General features: G+C 53.7%; 1 long non-coding RNA gene across 1 annotated transcript; it reads right to left on the bottom strand.

The window, feature by feature from the left end:
- Positions 1–227: 227 nt before the first annotated feature.
- On the bottom strand, positions 228–6,171 carry LOC144339687 (uncharacterized). The gene is made up of 2 exons (XR_013415002.1): positions 2,853–6,171; positions 228–827 (listed from the first exon to the last, which is right to left on the bottom strand). It is a non-coding gene; the product is annotated as an uncharacterized LOC144339687 (long non-coding RNA).
- Positions 6,172–21,660: the final 15,489 nt, after the last annotated feature.

The raw sequence follows: 21,660 nt of genomic DNA, 5'->3' as shown, positions 1-21,660 counted from the left end.
CACAGAGTATAACGTCCTCAAGGTTCATCCATGCTGTAGTAGTTGTCAGAATTTCCTTCCTTTTTTATGACCGAATAGTATTCCATTGCATGATAGACCACATTTTATTTACTGCAAAGGCAATGCAGATGCAGAGTCCCTTACACTCTTAGCTCAGCTTCCACTGACGTAAACATGTCACATCCCCAGGGCATCTGTATCAAAACTAAGAAAACGCATTGCTATAATACTATTAACGAAACTACAGAATTTATTCCATTTTCTACAGTTTTTCCGCTGATGTCCTTGAATTCCGCATTTCAGAATCCAGCCCACGGTCTGGGCACTGTGGCTCATGTCTGTAATCTGCATGCTATGTTATCTCCAGATAAAATATTTAGAAAATAAAATCGTCATGGAGGGCCGGGCACAGTGGCTCATGCCTGTAATCCCAGCATTTTGGGTGGCTGAGGCAGGCAGATCACCTGAGGTCAGGAGTTCGAGACCAGCCTGACCAACAGGGTGAAACCCGTCTCTACTAAAAATACAAAATTAGTCAGGTGTGGTGGCACATGCCTGTAATCCCAGCTACTTGGGAGGCTGAGGCAGAAGAATCACTTGAACCCAGAAGCCGAGATTGCACCATTGCACTCCAGCCTGGGTGACAGTGAGACTCCATCTCAAAATAAAATAAAATCATCATGGAGAGTCCGAGGCCCTGTGCTTGATCCAGCGTCCAGGCACACATGTTCTGGATTGTGCCTGCAGATGAGCGCCCCAGTGGGGACCACACTCCTTCCACATGGGGATGGTGGGAAACTTCCCTTGCTCTGTCTCCGTTTCCTCTTCTGCAAAATAAAGCAACAACAGTCCATAAGCCGGGGCCCGTGGGGGACTGGGGCTGTGCAGGGGATGACGCTTAGTGCATAGACCTAGGGCTGGGGCCAGCCTCAGCAGTAGCCAGGGGCATCCCGTGTACCCAGACATTGCCCCAGCTCCCGCTCCCTGCCAGGCCTCTGCGCCCCTCACCCACTGCGTCATTTCTGGTCATTTCTGCATCCGGCTGGGTCTGCTCTCTGGGGGCACTGGCTGGCCGGAGCTGTCTTTTCAGCACCAGGCAGTGCCTCTGCTCGCCCAGCATGGACAGGCGAGGCACCCGAGCCCCAGACATGAGAAGAGCCCAGAAGCGAGAAGAGGAGCAGGGCTGGGCTGGGGTCCCAGGGGACAGGGGCTGGAGCACTGAGGGGCCATGGTGTCTTAGGACACGAAGGGCCCGAGGGAACCAGGGGTTGGGGTGGGGTCGTGGCCTCCACACCACACCTGGGGTAGGGGCCAGATTGGGACAGGAGTGGCCTAGGGGAGGGGAAGTTGGGTCCTTCTTGTCTTGCAGGTACTTGAATGAGGACCGTGGTCTCTCTGAGGCTGAGGAATGACAGTCCTTTTCCCTTGCCATCACCTGGCTTGGGTGAGACCCGAAGTCCTCCCCTCTCAAATTCCCTAGCCCCTGGACTGCCAAGCAGAGGTGGAGGGGGGACAAAAAGGGCAGCCTTGGACCCCACCAGGGACATTGCCCAAGGGAACCCAGTGCCCAGAGTACGGCGCAGCCCTCATCTTGCTGCCCCTGCCAGCTCTCCTCCCCCTGGCCACAGTGCCTGGCCTCCTTACTCTTTTATTAAACGAGGTCCTGAGTTTGCAAACATGGGTTTTGCAAGCACAACTTTTGGGGGACTCTGACCCCACAGCTGGGGAGGGTTGGTCACTCTGTGCCCTGGCAGAGGCCCCACGCTCATGCCCATTTCCCGCCAGTCACGGAGGGATTCGGGGAACTGGGGGTGCGCAAGCCAGTGGCCAGATGGAGCCTCGTCCAGGCTGAGAGGCTGGAGCAGACCCACTGTGCTCTGGCCGGCTGCCTGGAACATCCCGGAACTTGGAGACGGGGATCACCTCCTTCCAGGGACACACCAGGCCCTGTCCTTACAGTGGGCACAGCACAGAGCCTGGGGCGTCAGGGAAGGTGCTGCCAATGGGCACAGCGACCAGCCGGGACTCCCACCCGGACGCCACTGCGACTTCAGGACCTAGAAACAGCTGGGTTGCCCTCTCATCAACCCCACACCCTCTCTCCAGCCAGCAGCCGTCGCTCTGTGGTGGGCACTGCCCTCCCGCCCGCCAGCCATTCAGAGCCCATCCCCGGGCCCAATTCCAGCCCCGAGACAAAGCCGGAACCAGGACCACGGGCCCGGCTGACCCCGGATGGGCAGTTGGCGTGGAGGGCCCCTCACCATGGTTACCGCCACCCACAGCTCTGCTCAGAGGTGGGCATTGTTTGGCCGCCAGAGTGTGGCGAGCGCCCAAGAGCCCGAGAGCCTGGCTGGCACGACCGCCCTGGCATGTCTTTGGCCCCGGACACAGAGCAGAGCCGTTTCCCACGCTCCAGGCTCCTGGCAGCCCCGGGAAGGAGAGCGGGCCCTGACCTTGGAAGAGGGGAAACTGAGGCCTGGAGAAGCAGTGCTCTAGGAAGTCGGGGCCAGCGGGAATGGGACAAAAGGAGGGACACCCGGCTGTTGTGAGAAATCGCTGGGACCTGGCGATATTGGGACTTGGGTCAGTAAAATAGGCCCAAGCTGCAGAGGCCGGTGTCGGAGGCCCGGCCAACCCCTCCCCAGCCTGTGTGCCGCTCAGATTCTCTCTGGCCTCCAAGCCTTTGCTCCTGCTGGCCACTCCACCCCAAAGCGCTTCCCTCACTTTGATCCCTGCACACAAATTTCCCCATAAGCCATCACCTCCTCCGAGATGCCTTCCTCAGCTTCTCCCCATCCGGTGGGAAGGGCCACAGGTCCCGTTTTTCTTGCCCGTTTCCAGACATAGCCCACCTTCTCTTTGGAGTCATGCTCCTCTCCTGTGCTGTGTGGTCTTGGGGTGCAGAAGATCTCAGGGTCCACCCTCCCATTGCATAGACTGAAGGGTACCTGGGGGTCTTCTGGCGGGACCCTTCTCACTGCCGGAGTCAGCTGAGGATGGGTCGCGTGACATTGTCTGCTGAGACTTGGGTGTCGAACGAACGATAAAAGCAGGTCTACTGCTTGTACCAACCAACCTATGACCCCCACCAGGCCCCACGGAGGTGGCAGTGGCTCCTCCTTGGAGGCTTCCAGGCCCAACAGGGCCAGGTCCTGGGCTCAGAGAAGAGATGGGCGAATGGGGAACCCTTTAGAGGAACAGCCTTGGGGTCAAACCTATCTCTACTTCCTTCTTTTTTTTTTTTTTTTTTTTTCTTTTGAGACGGTCTCGAGGCTGCCATGCAGTGATGCGATCTCAGGTCACTGCAGCCTCCATCTCCTGGGTTCCAGCAGTTCTCCTGCCTCAGCCTCCTGAGTAGCTGGGATTACAGATGTCCACCACCATGCCCAGCTAATTTTTGTGTTTTTAGTAGAGATGGGGCTTTGTCATGTTGCCCAGGCTGGTCTTGAACTCCTGATCTCAAGTGATTCGCCCGCCTTGGCCTCCCAAAGTGCTGGGATTACAGATGTGAGCCACGGTGCTCAGCCTTTTTTTTTTTTTTTTTTTTTAGGTTTTTTTTGTTGGTTTGTTTTGTTTTCTTTTTTTGAGACATGGTTTTATTCTATCACCCAGGCTGGAGTACAATGGCATGATCTCAGCTCACTGCAACCTACAGCTCCCAGGTTCAAGCGATTCTCCTGCCTCGGCCTGCTGAGTCGCTGGGACTACAGGCCCATGCTACTCTGACCGACTAATTTTTGTATGTTTAGTAGAGACAGGGTTTCACCATGTTGGCCAGGCTGGTCTAGAACTCCTGAGCTCAAGTGATCCGCCCGCCTCAGCCTCCCAAAGTTCTGGGATTACAATTTTGTCATTTTTTTATACTATACTGTACCTATCAGATCTTATTGATTTTATAGCCTTTTTTTTTTTTTTTTTTTTTTTTTTTTGAGACGGAGTCTTGCTCTGTCGCCCAGGCTGGAGTGCAGTGGCCGGATCTCAGCTCACTGCAAGCTCTGCCTCCCGGGTTCAGGCCATTCTCCTGTCTCAGCCTCCTGAGTAGCTGGGACTACAGGCGCCCGCCACCTCGCCCGGCTAGTTTTTTGTATTTTTTAGTAGAGACGGGGTTTCGCCGTGTTAGCCAGGATGGTCTCGATCTCCTGACCTAGTGATCCGCCCGTCTCGGCCTCCCAAAGTGCTGGGATTACAGGCTTGAGCCACCGCGCCCGGCCTTTTTTTTTTTTTTTGAGATGGATTCTCGCTGTGTCGTCCAGGCTGGAGTGCAGTGACACAATCTCAGCTCACTGCAACCTCCATCTCCCAGGTTCAAGTGATTCTCCTGCCTCAGCCTCCAGAGCAGCTGGGACTACAGGTGTCCACCACCATGCCTGGCTAATTTTTGTATTTTTAGTAGAGATGGGGTTTCATCATGTTGGCCAGACTGGTCTTGAATTCCTGAGCTCAAGTGATCTGCCCACCTTGGCCTCCCAAAGTGCTGAAATTACAGGCATGAGCCACCATGCCCAGCCGGTTGTATAATCTTAATCTGTGCCTTAAACTGAGCCTCAGTTTTCTTTTTTTTTTTTTTTTTTTTTTTTTTTTTGAGACGGAGTCTCGCTGTCGCCCGGGCTGGAGTGCAGTGGCCAGATCTCAGCTCACTGCAAGTTCCGCCTTCCGGGTTTACGCCATTCTCCTGCCTCAGCCTTCCGAGTAGCTGGGACTACAGGCGCCCGCCACCTCGCCCGGCTAGTTTTTTTTTTTTGTATTTTTTAGTAGAGACGAGGTTTCACCGTGTTAGCCAGGATGGTCTCGATCTCCTGACCTCGTGATCCGCCTGACCTCGTGATCCGCCCATCTCGGCCTCCCAAAGTGCTGGGATTACAGGCTTGAGCCACCGCGCCCGGCCGCCTCAGTTTTCTTATCTGTAAAATGGGTATATACAGGAACCAGTCAGGAATGGTGTGCTGTCAGCAATACAAACACAACAGGAAGGGGCCTGGGTGGCAGGGTTTGTCCACAGGCTCCTGTGACGCATGCAAAATGGGGGTCTGTGGCAGGTAGGAGCAGTCCTTTCCTCATGGCAGTGGAGGGGCAGAGTGCAGACTCAGAGCAGGTGGAGGGAGGATGTGGCGAGGGCTGCCAGCAGGTCTCCTGTGGTTGCTGCAATTTCCTTGGTGAAATAAAAAGTGAGGTCATCTGATGGGAATAAGGATGGGAAGGAAACAGGTACATGGGAGCACCCCAGCTCACCGCATTAATTACTACAAGAAGATCCCCCCAGGTAGGGTTGCCATACTCAGGAAAATACAAACAGGATGTACAATTAAATTTGAATTTCAGATAAGTAAGAATTCACTTTTTCAATGTAAGTATATCCCACGGATAGCTGGGTCTGGTGGTGCGTGCCTGTGGTCCCAGCTACTTGGGAGGCTGGGGTGGGAGGATCACTTGAACCCAGACACTCGAGGCTGCTGTGAGCTATGATCATCCCATTGCACTCCAGGCTGGGTGACGGATCGAGACCTTGTCTTAAAGTAAATAAATAATAAAAACATAATCAGAGGTCGGGCATGGTGGCTCATGCCTGTAATCCCAGCACTTTGGGAGGCCAAGGCCGGCAGATCACCTGAGGTCAGGAGTTTGAGACCAGCCTGGCCAACATGGTGAAACCCCGTTCCTACTAAAAATACAAAAATTAGCTGGGCATAGTGGTGCCTGCCTGTCATCCCAACTACTTGGGAGGCTGAGGCACAATAATCGCTTGAACCTGAGAGGCAGAGATTGCAGTGAGCGGAGATCACACCACTGCACTCCAGCCTGGGCAACAGAGCGAGACTCCATCTCAAAAAAAAAAAAATCCACATTCAGAGACATCGGTGGCTGCACATCATGGAGGGGGGACGGAGTTCACAAACTAAGTTGAGGCAAATTACAAAACAAACAAACAGAAAAATAGCAGCAACAACAGCCCTCAAGGGAGAAAAATAATACTTTAAAGCTGTGACAGTGTATCATTTAAAATGTCTGGTTTTCCACAAAGCCATTACAGGATATACAAAGAAACACCGTCCCTGAGTGTCCTCTGATGCTGACTTTTTCAGAACAAAACTTCAAAGCAGGAAATATACAGATGTTCTAACAACTAAAGAAAACTATGTGTAAAGAATGAAAGGAAAGCATATCAACAATGAATCAGCATTGTCTCTCACAATAAAGTGTCTCTTTATTGAGTGTTCAAAAAAAAAAGAAAGAAAGAAAGAAAGAAAGAAAGAAAAGTACAGAGGACTAGCCTCATGAACATAGACACAAAAAGCTCTTTTTTTTTTTTTTTTTTTGAGACGGAGTCTCACTCTGTCGCCCAGGCTGGAGTGCAGTGGCATGATCTCGGCTCACTGCAAGCTCCATCTCCCGGGTTCATGCCATTCTTCTGCCTCAGCCTCCCGAGTAGCTGGGACTACAGGCGCCCACCACCTCGCCTGGCTAATTTTTTGTTTTTAGTAGAGACGGGGTTTCACCATGTTAGCCAGGATGGTCTCGATCTCCTGACCTCGTGATCTGCCCGCCTCGGCCTCCCAAAGTGCTGGGATTACAGGCGTGAGCCACCGTGCCCAGCCAAAAATCTTTAACAAAAGATTACAAACCAAATCAGCAGCGTATAAAAAGGATCACAAGGGCCGGGCGCGGTGGCTCAAGCCTGTAATCCCAGCACTTTGGGAGGCCAAGATGGGCGGATCACGAGGTCAGGAGATGGAGACCATCCTGGCTAACACAGTGAAACCCCATCTCTACTAAAAAAAATACAAAAAACTAGCTGGGCATGGTGGCGGACGCCTGTAGTCCTAGCTACTCGGGAGGCTGAGGCAGGAGAATGGTGTGAACCCGGGAGGCGGAGCTTGCAGTGAGCTGAGATCTAGCCACTGCACTCCAGCCTGGGTGACAGAGCAAGACTCTGTCTCAAAAAAATAAATAAATAAATAAATAAATAAATAAAAATAAAAAATAAAAATAAAATAAAAATAAAAAGGATCACACACCAGGACCAACTGGGATTTACTCCAGGAATGCAAAGTTGGCTTAATATTCAACAATCAATTTCCTTTTTTTTTTTTGAGATGGAGTCTCACTCTGTCACCCAGGCTGGAGTGCAGTGGCGTGATCTCGGCTCACTGCAAGCTCTGCCTCCCAGGTTTACGCCATTCTTCTGCCTCAGCCTCCCAAGTAGCTGGGACTACAGGTGCCCGCCACCACGCCTGACTAAGTTTTTGTTTGTTTGTTTGTTTGTTTTAGTAGAGATGGGGTTTCACCGTGTTAGCCAGGATGGTCTCGATCTCCTGAGCTTGTGATCCACCTGTCTCGGCCTCCCAAAGTGCTGGGATTACAGGCGTGAGCCACTGTGCCCAGCCCTCAACAATCCATTTCTGTAATACATCACATTGATGAAATAAAAGACAAAACCACATGACCATCTCAATAGCTACCAGAAAAGCACTTGAGAAATTCTCACCTATTTAAGATAGAAACGCACAATAAACTAGAAATAGAAGGGAATTTCCTCAGGCTGATAAAGGCATCTATGAAAAATGTATGGCAAATATGTATATTATATATAAAGTATTACAGAATACATAAAAATATATAAAAAATATACAATATATTAAAATGTTTATATTTAATATATATACATTTCTGGAGACAGAGTCTTATTCTGTTGCCCAGGTTGGAGCACAGTGGCACAATCACAGCTCACTGCAGCCTTGACATCCTGGGCTCAAGGGACCACCCTGCCTCAGCTTGTCAAGTAGCTGGGACTACAGGTGCACATCGCCACATCCAGCTAGCTTAAATTTTTTTTTTTTTTGCTTTTTTTTTTTTTTTTTTTTTGAGACGGCATCTCGCTCTGTCGCCCAGGCTGGAGTACAGTGGCCGGATCTCGGCTCACTGCAAGCTCCGCCTCCCGGGTTCACGCCATTCTCCTGCCTCAGCCTCCCGAGTAGCTGGGACTACAGGCGCCCGCCACCTCGCCTGGCTGGTTTTTTGTATTTTTTAGTAGAGACGGGGTTTCACTGGGTTAGCCAGGATGGTCTCGATCTCCTGACCTCGTGATCCGCCTGCCTCGGCCTCCCAAAGTGCTGGGATTACAGGCTTGAGCCACTGTGCCCAGATTTTTCTGCATTTTTTACGGGATCTTGCTGTGTTGCCCAGGCTGTTCTCAAACTCCTAGGCTCAGGCAATCCTCCCACCTCGGCCTCCCAAAGTGTTGGGATCACAGGCGTGAGCCACTGTGCCTGGCCCAGCTAAAGTATATAACAGTAAATGCCAGAATCTTTTCCCTGTAACAGGGGGACAAAGCGAGGGGCACATCTGATGTACCACTCTTATTCAGCACTATACTGCAGGCTCTACTCGGTGTGATAAGGAAAAACCAAAATGATATAAGACAAAAGAGAGACATTAAAAGCATCCAGATTGGAAAGGAAGAAGTAAAACCATCTTTACACACAGATGAGGGTCCTGCATATCCTAAGAAATCACCCCCAAAGCTATTAGAACTAATAAAGCTGAGTAAGGTAGCAGGATATACGATGAATGTATGAAAATAAATTGCAGGCTGGGCCTGGTGGCTCACACCTACAATCCCAGCACTTTGGGAGGCCAAGGCAGGCTGATCATCAGAGGTCAGGAGTTTGAGACCAGCCTGATCAACATGGTAAAACTCTGTCTCTACTAAACATACAAAAATTAGCCGGGCATAGTGGTGGGCACCTGTAATCCCAGCTACTCTGGAGGCTGAGATAGGAGAATTGCTTGAACCTAGGAGGCGGAGGTTGCAGTGAGCTGAGATTGTGCCACTGCACTCCAGCCTGGGTAAAGACGTGAGACTCTGTCAAAGAAAGAAAGAGAGAAGGAGAGGGAGGGAGGGAGGGACGAGAGAGAGAGAGAGAGAGAGAGAGAGAGAGAGAGAGAAAAGAAAGAAAGAAAAAGAAAGAAAGAAAGAAAAGAAAGAAAGAAAAGAAAGAAAGAGAGTAAAAGGAAGGAAGGGAGAAAGGGAGGGCGGGAGGAAGGAAGGCAGGAAGAAGGGAGGGAGAGAGGGAAGGAAGGGAGGGAAGGAGGAAGGAAGGAAAGAAAGAAGAAGGAAAGGAAAAGGGAGGGGAGGGGAGGGACAGGGAGGGGAGGGGAGGGGAGGGGTGGAAGGGAAGGGAAGAGAAGGGAAGGGAAGAAAGGGGAAACTGGGGAGCCCCCGTGAGGCCGGCCCCAGTTCCCCACAGCCCTGGGACTGGGTTTTCCAGCTCGGCTGTGTCGTTTGCTGAGTGGCCTCTACTTCCAGCTTCTGACCTGCGGTTGCTGCTTGCTTCCCCCCACACCTCCTTGTACCCCCCATGGAGGCCTACAAGATGCTCCTCGGGCAGAAACTGTGGAGTCACACTGGGGCTGTGGTTCTGAGCTAGGGGACCTGCCCCAGGGCTGCCGGGAGAGGCCTTTGTTCCCCATGAAAGGCCTCTGCTTTAGCAAAGGATCCTTGAAGGGGCTTCCAGCTGCCGGCTCCACAGGGCATGAAAAGTGGATTTCGGGATCAGAGGCCTGGGCAGAGCCGCTGACTGGTGAGAAGAGATGCCATTTTCCTGCCCTTGGGGCCACCTCAGCCGGCTGGACTGTGTGTGCGCAGCCACCTGCGGTGGAAGGGCTCAAAGAGTAGCCTCAGCCAGCGTGCTCCCGGCAGTGTGTCTTGGGGCTTCAGGCCTGGGGTAGTCGGAGCCACTCAGCTCCTCGAATCCCCCAGAGGGGCCCAGAGCGGTGACCCCAACAGCAAGCCAGTGGTGGAGGCAGTGTGAACTCCGTTCAAACTGGAAACAGGTTGCCCTCACGGACAGTATTTGGTGGGAGGAGGACAGCTCCGGCCGGCGTGGCCAGCATGGTGCTGAGGGCACTGTGGAGCCCAGCAGACAGGAATCATGAAGGCGTCAGAGCCTCGGTGACTGGGCCCAGCCCTGCCACGGGGCCCCCAGATCACCCCCGTGCCCTCCTGGTCCAGCCGCCCAGGGGGCTGAGCAGCCACTTCCTGTGCCCCCACGGCCTGTCCAGAACCAGGACTGCACAGCCACCCACACAGGGACCGTGTCTCAGAGGCCCAGGCGGGTGGCCTCAGGGCTGGAGGGATGCTCACGAGTGTGGCTTCAGGGCTCTCGGACCCCCAGGGCTCTCGGGGGACACTGAATTACCAGGTGCACATGCACTTTGGCCGGCCACCCCGTGCCCAGAGTGCAGCCACGTTTAGTCGAGGGTGCGCCGCAGGCCACATTCCTGAGCCGTGGCTGCCCCCTGGTGGAAGATGCCCTGGGCCCGGCCTGCCCAGCCCCACACAGCCCCTCCAGGAGTCCTGCGCTGGGCTGCAGGCCCAAGACTCAGAGGTGGATCCACCCCGGAGGGAGCTCCTTTAAGTGGCCCGGCTCACACCTTCCTCGGGCAGGCACAGGTCTCACTGGTTGGTGGGAACAGTAGAATCAGCCCTTCCTGGGGCAGTGGAAGGTCTGGGGGCCACTCCCAGGCTGCGGGACAGGCTCAGCATTGTGGCCAGAATCAAAGGGGCCTGGAAGCGCCCTGCCCAGGACAGAGAGCCAACATCCTGGAACAGGGCCAGGCATGGTGGCTCACGCCTTTAATCCCACCGCTCTGGGAGCCTGAGGCGGGTGGATCACCTGAGGTGATCAATACCAGCCTGGCCAACATGGCAAAACCCCATCTCTACTAAAAATACATCTTAGCCGGACATGGTGGCGGGCACCTGTAATCTCAGCTACTCAGGAGGCTGAGGCAGGAGAATCACTTGAACCCGGGAGGCCGAGGGTACAGTGAACCGAGATCGCGCCACTGCACTTCAGCCTGGGTGACAGAGCGAGAGTCTGTCCCTCTAAAGAAAAAACCCACAAGGGGTCGAGCTGCCACCCCTGTGGGGGTCCAGGAGATGCCAGGCTAGACTGGGGGAAGCTGAGAGCAGCCCGCCTCCCCCAAGCCCTGCAGCATTGGGCTCAGCCTCTGGGCTCAGCACCGTGTGGGCCTGAGGGGAGTTTCCCATGATTCTGGGCCGAAAATGCTGGATGCCTGGGACAGCGTGGGATGTGGGGGGACATGACAGCTTGGATGAGAGCCCTGGGCCCCAGGCATGCACCTGTGTCCTGCTACAAAGACGGGCAACAGGGCAGGAGTGGCCACAAGTTGAGACACTGGACGTGTGCAAGTGTGTACGTGGGTGCCTGTGTGCTGCGTACATCAGTGAGGGTGAAATGTATGTTTTCTTCCTGTTCCCCAGGGAGTGGGGGGCCCTGAGGAAATTCGGGTCATGTCAGAGATGAAGAAGCTACACTGTCTTGGACATTCGAGGGGGTCAGGTGTCTGAGACCCCACACAGCAAAGGGCCAGAAGCTGTGGGTGAGGAGGCTACAGCTCCAGGGGCTCCCGCCTGGAACGCTCAGAAGCATCTCCACCCCTGCAGGGGCCCCTCCCACTGTCCCAGCAGGCACCCTCGTGGGAAGGTGTGGAGAGCTGGCACCTTGGCCCAGGGAGGGAACTCTTCAGGCTTACTTTTTCTTTTTTTTTTTTCTTTTTTTCAGACAGTGTCTCACTCTGTTGCCCAGGCTGGAGTGCAATGGCGCATTCTCAGCTCACTGCAACCTCCAACTCCCGGGTTCAAGCCATTTTCCTGCCTCAGCCTCCTGGGTAGCTGGGATTACAGGCGTACACCACCACAGTCAGCTAAGTTTTGTATTTTTAGTAGAGATGGGGTTTCACTATGTTGGCCAGGCTGGTCTCGAACTCCTGACCTCAGGTGATCCACCCGCCTCCACCTCCCAAAGTGCTGTGATGACAAGTGTAAGCCACCACACCCAGCCGGGTTTCTGTAGGGCAATGACCTCGAGACCTCCCCTGCACACTGAAACAAGCGGGACAGGGTCTTCCGAGTCCATGCTTATCTCTGCACGCTGTGCCCAAGCCCCACTCCACCCACCTGAGGATAGGACCTCTTTGCTCTCTGTGTTACCCTGGTCACAGCCAGAAGCCAGCGTGAGGCACCAGCCACTGTCTGAGGACACGTGAACCTGCACTTCCAGCTGGTCATCTGCCCACACCTTCCTGTAAGAAAATGGCACACAGATGCCCGTGCACCTGTGCACACACATGCACACACACAGGTGCCCACACACAGGTGCACACACGCACACCCCTGAGCCTTGCAGCCAGTCTGCACACGCAGGGACCCTGTGTTGCTGTCTCCACACTCCCGCCAGGCCCAAGCTCAGGGAAGGGCTGGGACGTGTGACTGCTGCTGGCCCCAGTTCTTTTTTAATATGTGAGGTGTCTGGACAACACAGAGCCCGATTTCATTAAAGATGCGACCAGGCCAGTCACGGCAGCTCACACCTGTAATCCGGGCACTTTGGGAGGTCAAGGCAAGAGGATTGCTTGAGCCCAGGAGTTTGAGACAAGCCTGGGCAACATAGCAAGACCCTGTCTCCACAAAAAATAAGTTCAGCCAGGCATGATGGCGGGCACCTGTGGTCTCGGCTACTCAAGAGGTTGAGGTAGGAGGATGGCTTGAGCCTGGGAGGTGGAGACTAAAGTGAGCCATGATCGTGCCACTGCACCCCAGCCTGGGCAACAGAGCAAGGCCCTGTCTCAAAAAATGTATATTTATTTTAAAAGAAGGCTGGTCGCGGTGGCTCACGCCTGTAGTCCCAGAACTTTCAGAGGCCGAGAAGCGTGGATCACCTGAGGTCAGGAGTTCGAGACCAACCTGACCAACATGATGAAACTCCATCTCTACTAAAAATACAAAAATGTAGCCGGGTGTGGTGGCGGACTCCTGTAAACCCAACTACTTGGGAGGCTGAGGCAGGAGAATCACTTGAACCAGGAGGCAGAGGCTGCAATGAGCCGAAATCATGCCACTTCACTCCAGCCCGGGTGACAGAGTGAGACTCCATCTCAAAAAAAATAAATAAAAAAAAATAAACAAAAATTAGCCTAGGAGTTCAAGGCTGCAGTGAGGTATGATCACACTATTTCACTCCAGCCTGGGCAACGAGAGTGAAGAAGTGGGGAGTGGAGGGGAGGGGAGGGGAGGGGAGGGGAGAGGAGGGGAGGGGAGGGGAGGACCAGCAGAGCGGGTTTCAGCCTCCTCACCAGCTGAGATTCAGAATTGCTCGAAACTCCTGCAGAAGGTTACACCAGCTTTTCTCTGCCAGTCTCCACCCACATCCCAAACGTTCTCCAAGAAGTGGAGGAAGAAGCTGAGGGTGGGTGGCCGGTGTCCCCTAAAGCCGCTGGGGCAGAAGGCGGGCTGTTCTGCCCCCAGTCTTATCGGCTTTCATAGGAGGAATGCGTTTTGTTCAATCCTGGATAGAGAAGACATTGCCGTTTGCTGAGATCCGGGTGCACCTGACATAGAAGAGGACGTGGTGCTCTGTGAGGTCCTGAGCTTCGAGGTTTGGACGAGGACTGGTGGGTGCCATTAACAGGGGGCAGATTCAGCCGGGTGTAAGAGTGAAGTTGGTTATCCAGCCTGGCAGGGGCTGTGAGAGAGAGGGCCCCCCGCCATTCAAGGTGTGCAGGGGGAGGCAGAGCTAACCTACCAGGAAGGCACCTGGCGAGACCAGGGTCTCCCCAGCTCCACACTTCCTGGTCCAGTTCCTTTATTGTTCAAATTTTTTTTTTTTTTTTTTTTTTTTTTTTTTTGAGACAGAGTCTAGCTCTGTCGCCCAGGCTGGAGTGCAGTGGCCAGATCTCAGCTCACTGCAAGCTCCGCCTCCCAGATTTACGCCATTCTCCTGCCTCAACCTCCTGAGTAGCTGGGACTGCAGGCTCCCACCACCACGCCCGGCTAGTTTTTTGTATTTTTTTTTAGTAGAGATGGGGTTTCACCGTGTTAGCCAGGATGGTCTCGATCTCCTGACCTCGTGATCTGCCCATCTCGGCCACCCAAAGTGCTGGGATTACAGGTTTGAGCCACCGCGCCCGGCCTATTGTTCAAATTTAAAATATGTTTGTGGCCAGGTGCGGTGGCTCATGCCTGTAATCCTAGCACTTTGGAAGGCCGAGGAGGGCAGATCCCTTGAGGCCAGGAGCTCGAGACCAGCCTGACCAACATGGCGAAATCCCGTCTCTACTAAAAAGACAAAAATTAGCCGGGCATAGTGGTGTATGCCTATAGTCCCAGCTCCTCGGGGGAGAAGTGCTTGAACCCAGGAGGTGGAGGGTGCAGGGAGCTGAGAACTGAGATTGCACCACTACACTCCAGCCTGGGCGACAGAGCGAGGCTCTGCTTAAAAAAAAAAAAAAGTGTTTATTCAGGCTGCTCTGCCTATGGAGTAGCCATTCTTTGTTTCTTAACTTTCTTAATAAACTTGTTTTCACTTGTTTAAAAAAAAAAAAATGTGTTTGTGGCCGGGTGCGGTGGCTCACACCTGTAATCCCACCACTTTGGGAGGCCGAGGCGGGCAGATCACTTGAGGTCAGAAGTTCGAGACCAGCCTGGCCAACATGGTGAAATCTCATCTCTACTAAAAACACAAAAATTAGCTGGGTGTGGTGGTGGGCGCCTACAATCCCAGCTACTCGGGAGGCCGAGGCATGAGAATCACTTGAAGCTGGGAGGTGGAGGTTGCAGTGAGCCGAGATCCTGCCACTGCACTCCAGCCTGGGCGACAGAGCGAGACTACGTGTTCATTTCACAAGAGGGTGTCAGAGTATGGGGACCATAGCAAGAAGCTACCTTCAAGGGGGTATGGAAAATGACCTCTGACCCCCACGCTGACCCTAAATCCTCCATGCAGAGGACCAGGAAGGCAAGACAGAGGGTCACTGAGGGGGTCACCGAACAGGAGGTTTGGTGATGTAAGAGGAGGAGACTTTGGAGGAAGCCAGTGGCCGGGATGGTGGCAGCCCACACTCAATTCCCTGGGAAAACGCAGCACCAGCCTCAGTGGTCGCTGCTGTATGGGGTCTTCCTGCCTCCATCAGCTACCCCATGACCCACAGGCTCTCTGCAGCCCAGGCCCGCCAGTGTGCCTCAGTGTGCCTCTCACGCTGCTGGCCCCCGGGGGCCACTCTCCTCTGCCCTGCAGCCGGGACCTGCACCCCACAGCATGTCTGGGCTGGATTGCTGTGACCCAGGGGCTCCCCGTGGGCCAGAAGCCTCCAGGACCCCAAAAAATGTCTGTGTTTCTGGATCCTCTCAGCAGAATGACTCGAGGCTCTGTCTTACTGGACCCAGCGGCTGGGCAATGTTTCAGGCTAGGCTGCGTGGGACAGATCCACCAGGCAGGGATGCTGGAGCCAGAGCATTGGCGGTGGGTACTGGGACCACTCCAGTTTCCCACAGCGAAGTCAGGCTGTGAGGCCCGGGGCTGTAGCACTCACCACCCCACGGGGTCGATCTTGTACCAGAACTTTTTCTGTTCCATCATGTCCTTGGGCTCTGTCCCTTGGTGGGGGGATTCCTGGGTTAAAATGTTAGAAATGGTATCTCCAAGGTGCTCGGGACATCAGACAAAGCCCCACAGGCCCCAGCTGGAGCAGGGAGGTCCCTGGACATCTCATTCTCATGGCAGGTAAGGAACAGGAAGCCCGACATGGGCACACCCCAGCTCTGGGCCCTGAGGGACAGGCAGTGGCTCCGTCATTCACAGACACAGTTCAGGCACCGCCCTGTTGGCTGCCCGGGGTGGAACCACTTCCTGGGGCTGCAGCGGGTTAATGCCAGGCCACGCCCTGGGCTGGAGAGGTTTCTCCTCAGAGCCTGGGTTTTTCCTCTCTCCTCCCCTCTGCCAATCTGGCCAGCGCTCTGAGAGTCGCACGAGGCTCCCGTCCCCCAGACTGCGGCTGGTGCTCAGCTGTTTGTCCTTTTTTCCAACTCTCCGCTTTTCCCTGTCCACGGCCTGAGGTCTAAGGCAGCCCCGAGGCCCAGCCTGTGCTCTCCTTTCCAGCCCTGCTGCTGGCTCTTCTAGAGGCTGGGCTGGGACCCTGGAGACCTGGGGCTGGCTTGGACCCACCCAGGCTGTGCAGAGACGGACAGAGGCGAGGCCAGGGATAGATGCTAAAACAGCCAGCAATGCTCCCACGAAGTGCCCTGGGCAAAGCCAGGGCTGGGTTCCTACTGACTGTGGGCCCTCTCCGGGTCACCGCAGCCTGGTCTCCCTTTCCCCATCTGGAAATGAGACAGATCATCATGACAATTCCTTCTGGCTCAGCCCATGACTTCAAAGAGCCATCCATTAAACCCTGGTGTGCCCATCAACACGTCTTTTCTCACATGCGCTGTCCTTCCCCACAAAGTCCTGTTTCCAGCCTCAGGCCACTTTCTCCTTAAAGGGTGACACCCGTGGACGGGTACTCAGGGAGCCTGGCGTGCAGGCTGAGGCAGGGATGAAAGGGGCCCATAGGGGCCTGGCATGGTGGCTCACGCTTATAATCCTAGCACTTCGGGAGGCCGAGGCAGCCAGATCACGAGGTCAGGAGTTTGAGACCAGCCTGGCCAACATGGGAAAACCCTGTCCCTACTAAAAATACAAAAAATTAGCCAGATATGATGGCACACACCTGTAACCCCAGATATTCGGGAGGCTGAAGCAGGAGAATCACTTGAACCCGGGAGGCGTAGGTTGCAGTGAGCCTGGGCGACACAGTGAGATTCCGCCTCAAAAAGGAAAAAGAAAGGGGCTCGTAGGAATGGGGAAACTGAAGGAACCGTGGCCCTCTCACCAAGAGACAAGCACCCTTTTCTCAAATGTCCTGGGGGTCAGGGTTGGCTGGAGGAGAAATATCCCACAGGAGCTGATTTCTGAAGACACAAAATACCCACCCAGAGCCAGGCCTCAACCTCCCAGGGCAAGGGTGGCCCTGCCCACCCTGCGTCCACTCACCAGGACGCCCTGCCTGGTCCCCTTCCCAAAGCACCATTGGGGGGCTCTGGACTCCGGGAGAAGCTTCTGGAATGTCTGAGAACCAAACCAGTTTTCAATCAAACCTTTTAGAAGCCCAGACCACTTTCAGAGCCGGCCCCTTTTGAAACCCGACACGTCGAAATCCACTTTGCAAATCTGTGTCCCAACATTTTGAAACCAAAATTTCCTGGAAACCTACTGGAAGGGAAGACACGCTGGAAGAGAACCAGTCGGAACGGCAAAAACCGTTTCATCCAGATTGTTTTTTGAGTCCCCGGTTTTTTGTTTTTTTTTTTCCTGCAAACTGCTTTGAAATAAAAGCAGCTTCATCAAAGCCAGAGTTCCCACTATAATTTTTCTGGGAAGAACCTCAGATGATTGAATCAGGTTCGCAGAACTTGCTTGCTCTATGAGGACACACCAACTGTGAAGGAGCCTGGGGGGAGTGGGGGATTTTCGCTTTGCAGCCTCCCGCAGACTCTCCACCCAGCCATCTCCCAATGCCGTCGTCCTTGAGTGCCTGTAGGCGGAAAAACCCATTCCAGAACCATGCCTCAGAATCTCTCCGTCTTGGCCTGGCCCACAGTTTCCGAGCCTAACAGTTTCTTTCTGGCCTCTGAATGGGCTCTTTCAGCCTTGGTGCTGGCTGAGGCCAATGCCACAGAGTGAAGGACCCCAGTGAGCCCAGGAACAAGGCAGGCCAGGAGGGGACAGCTCAGAGGTTGGCACTTTGTTTTTTGTTTTTGTGACAGAGTCTCACTCTGTTGCCCAGGTTGGAGTGCAATGGCGCCATCTTGCAACCTGCAACCTCTGCCTCCCAGGCTCAAGTGATTCTCGTGCCTCAGCCTCCTGAGTAGCTGGGATTACAGGTGCCCACCACCATGCCCAGCTAACTTTTGTATTTTTAATAGACATGGAGTTTCACCATGTTGGCCAGGCTAGTGCCAAACTCACGACCTCAGGTGATCCCGCCTGCCTCGGCCTCCCAAAGTGCTGAGATTACAGCCATAAGCCACCGTGCCTGGCCGGTGTCATTTTCTTTAAAAGGCACCATCTATGACTTGAGGGAGAAGCGATGAGCCCACCGGTGGACCCTCCGGAAACCACCCTGGCCTGGAGTTTGAGAATGGTGTCTCCCTCAGCATACCTGCCTGTCCGCTAGAGACCCAGCGGGAGGGAAGCAGCTCTGTCTTCATTCCTGTGCTTGTGTGTGGATTCAAGGAGGCAAACTCAGCTGCAGAGTCCCGACTGTGTGCTACCTGCCCACGCCATTTGTAAGAATTTTAAGGATTTTTGGTAATAATAAGAATTGAAATTCAATTCCTCCAAAATTTAAAGATAAATTACCACATGACCCTACACTCCTACTCCTAGGCATATACTCCAGAGCCATGGTCCCCAACCTTTTTGGCACCAGGGACTGGTTTCACCTGTGATCCCAGCACTTTGGGAGGCCGAGGCGGGTGGATCACCTGAGGTCAGGAGTGAGACCAGCCTGGCCAACATGGTGAAACTGCGCCTCTACTAAAAATACAAAAATTGCCGGGCGCAGTGGCTCACACCTGTAATCCCAGCACTTTGGGAGGCCGAGGCGGGCGGATCACGAGGTCAGGAGATCGAGAACAACCTGGCTAACACGGTGAAACCCTGTCTCTACTAAATATACAAAAAAAAATTAGCCGGGCATGGTGGTGCGTGCCTGTAGTCCCAGCTACTCGGAGGCTGAGGCAGGAGAATGGCGTGAACCCAGGAGGCGGAGCTTGCAGTGAGCCGAGATGGTGCCACTGCACTCCAGCCTGGGCGACAAAGCGAGACTCCATCTCAAAAAAAAAAAAAAAAAAAATATATATATATATATATATATATACACACACACACACACACAAATTAGCTGGGCGCGGTGGTGCACGCCTATAATTCCAGCTACTTGGGAGGCTGAGGCACAAGAATGGCTTAAACCCAGGAGGTGGAGGTTGCAGTGAGCCGAGATTGCACCACTGCACTCCAGCCTGGGTGACAGCGAGACTCCACCTCAAAAATAATAATAATAATAAACAAATAAACAAAAAAAATTAGCTGGGCATGGTGGCGGGCGCCTGTAATCCCAGCTACTTGGGAGGCTGAGGCAGGAGAATCATTTGAACCCAGGAATCAGGGGTTGCAGTGAGCCAAGATCGTGCCACTGCACTCCAGCTTGGGTGAAAGAGCGAGATTGTCTGGAAAGAAAGAAAAACAAACTGTTCCACTTCAGATCATCAGGCATTAGACTGTCATATGGAGAACCCTGGTGTGCAGTGTTCACAGTAGGGTTCCTGCTCCTATGAGAATCTAATGCCACCGCTGATCTGACGGGAGGCGGGGCTCAGGCAGGAACGCTCGCTCGCCTGCCGCTCGCCTGCCACTCGCCTCCTGCCGAGCAGCCCCGTTCCTAAGGGGCCACAGGCCGGTATCGGTCCATCACCCGGGGGTTGAGGACCCTGCCCCAGAGAATTAAAAGCAGGGACTCGGCTGGGGGTGGCGGCTCACGCCTGTAATCCCAACACTTTGGGAGGCCGAGGCGGGTGGATCACGAGGTCAGGAGATCGAGACCATCCTGGCTAACATGGTGAAACCCGGTCTCTACCAAAAATACAAAAAAATTAGCCGGGCGAGGTGGCGGGCACCTGTAGTCCCACCTACTGGGGAGGCTGAGGCAGGAGAATAGCCTGAACCCGGGAGGCGGAGCTTGCAGTGAGCTGAGGTCGCATCACTGCACTCCAGCCCGGGCGACAGAGCGAGACTCCGTCTCAAAAAAAAAAAGCAGGGACTCGAACAGGTATCTGCACGCCGGCATTCACAGCAGCGCTATTCACAAGAGCCGAGAGATGGAAGCCACCCAGGTGTCTGTGTGTGGGTGAATGGATGAAATGTGGTCTGTCCATCCAATGGGGTATCGTTCAACCTTAAAAAGGAAGGTGACTCTGACTACAACGTGAGTGAACCTTGAAGACATTACGCTGCATGGAAGAAGCCAGACACAAAAGGACAAATATTGTACAGATCCACTCACGGGAGGTCCCTAGTCAAATCCAGAGACAGGAAGTAGAATGGTTGGTGCCAGGGGTAGTGGGTGGGGTAGTGGGGAATGGGGAGCTAGTGTTTTAACGGGGACAGAGTTTCAGTTTTGCTAAGAGGAGAGAATTCTGGAAATGGATGGTGGTAATGGTGGCAGGCAACCTGAATGTGCTTAATGTCACTGAACTGTTCACTTAAAAATGGTGAAGAGGGTACATTTTATGTTGCATATATTTTAACCACAACTTTTAAAAGAATTGAAATTAACATCAATTAAAACCATTACCACCACCGCAATTCACCCAAGAAAACAGACTTAGAAGGTTAACCTTTTTGTTTTTCTTATGAGAAACCCACTCTCCTAAACAGGATGGCCTTCTAATGATAAAATACAACACCTTTTTTTTTTTTTTTTAAAAGACAGGATCTTGCTCTATCACCCAGGCTGGAATACAGTGGTGCAATCATGCCTCACAGCAGCCTTGACCTCCCAGGCTCAAGCAATCCTCCCACCTCGGCCTCCCAAGTAGCCGGGACTACAGGTGCCTACCGCCATGCACAGCTTTTTCTTTTAGCTTTTGTAGAGACCAGGTCCCACTATGTTGCCCAGGCTGGTCTTGAACTTCTGGGCTCAAGCAATACTCCTGCCTTGGGCCCCCAGAATGGTGGGATTATAGGCATAAGCCGCCTCCCACAGCCATATTCTTATCATTATTATTTAAACGAGTGAAGAAAGCATTTGCAAGGTTCCTATTCCAAATTTGCCTACAAGATGAACTCCAGCCCAGGGGCAGGAGACAGGCTGGAAGGCCGCTCCTCCCTGGGCCCCTGGGTCTGGGGTGAGCAGGTAGCAGCTCTGCTGTCTCCCTCCCCCATCCAGGCGGGCCTGGATGCCACCCTGACATCACAGGCCACATAGGGCTCCACACACTCCTCCCTCTCGCTCTGGTCTTCCCTCGGGCCCCGTGGGAATTCTCGAGTCAAGCCCAGCCACCCCTGCTGACCCAGGGCAAGGCTCTCACGGAGCATGAGGCCGGCACGCTCTGAACCTCTTGAAACATTATAAGCAGAATATTGCCCCAGAGCCCGAGAGGCGCAGCCGTGTCTCTGCTAAGCAAGGATGGTGCTTAGAGAAGGAAAAGACAGGGCCTGGCCTTTTTTATTCTGGGATTTCGAAGTGCATTTAGACACACTAACTTATTACCATTCACGAGGTGGCAACTTCACACGGCCGGAGAAATGACGGCATAAGAAGTATCGTTGACTCCCAACCCCAAGACAAATCCAGAATGACACAGGATTGTGCAACCTCCAGACCTTTGTTCAAACAGCTTATTCTACCAGATAAACCTGAGCGGCGGCGTTCTTCTTGGCAGTTTCTCTTAAGTGTGAAGGTGAAATCCTATCTAAAATAGAAGGTGACTACAGGTATAAAACGCCACCTCCCAAATCAGCTTGCAGACCCTCCACTGTGGGTACCTCGGGCTGGCCCTACAGACCCACTCTGTCTTCTCTTCAGTGGCCCATCCCGCTCCTACTCACACCCAAGCCTCATCCGGGGTGCCCAGCTCCCATCATCCCAGGAAAGTCCGGGGCCCTCTGCCTTTCACTGAGTTCAGATCAAACACTACCCCAAAGAGCTGAGCTAGAATTTTCAAATCCAATTCTCCAAACACACACTCTTGTATGCAAG

The sequence above is a fragment of the Macaca mulatta genome, chromosome 3, assembly GCF_049350105.2.
Source record: "Macaca mulatta isolate MMU2019108-1 chromosome 3, T2T-MMU8v2.0, whole genome shotgun sequence".
NCBI lineage: Eukaryota > Metazoa > Chordata > Mammalia > Primates > Cercopithecidae > Macaca > Macaca mulatta.
Note: the sequence above shows the minus strand (reverse complement) of the source record. Positions and strands in the feature narration are given on the sequence as shown.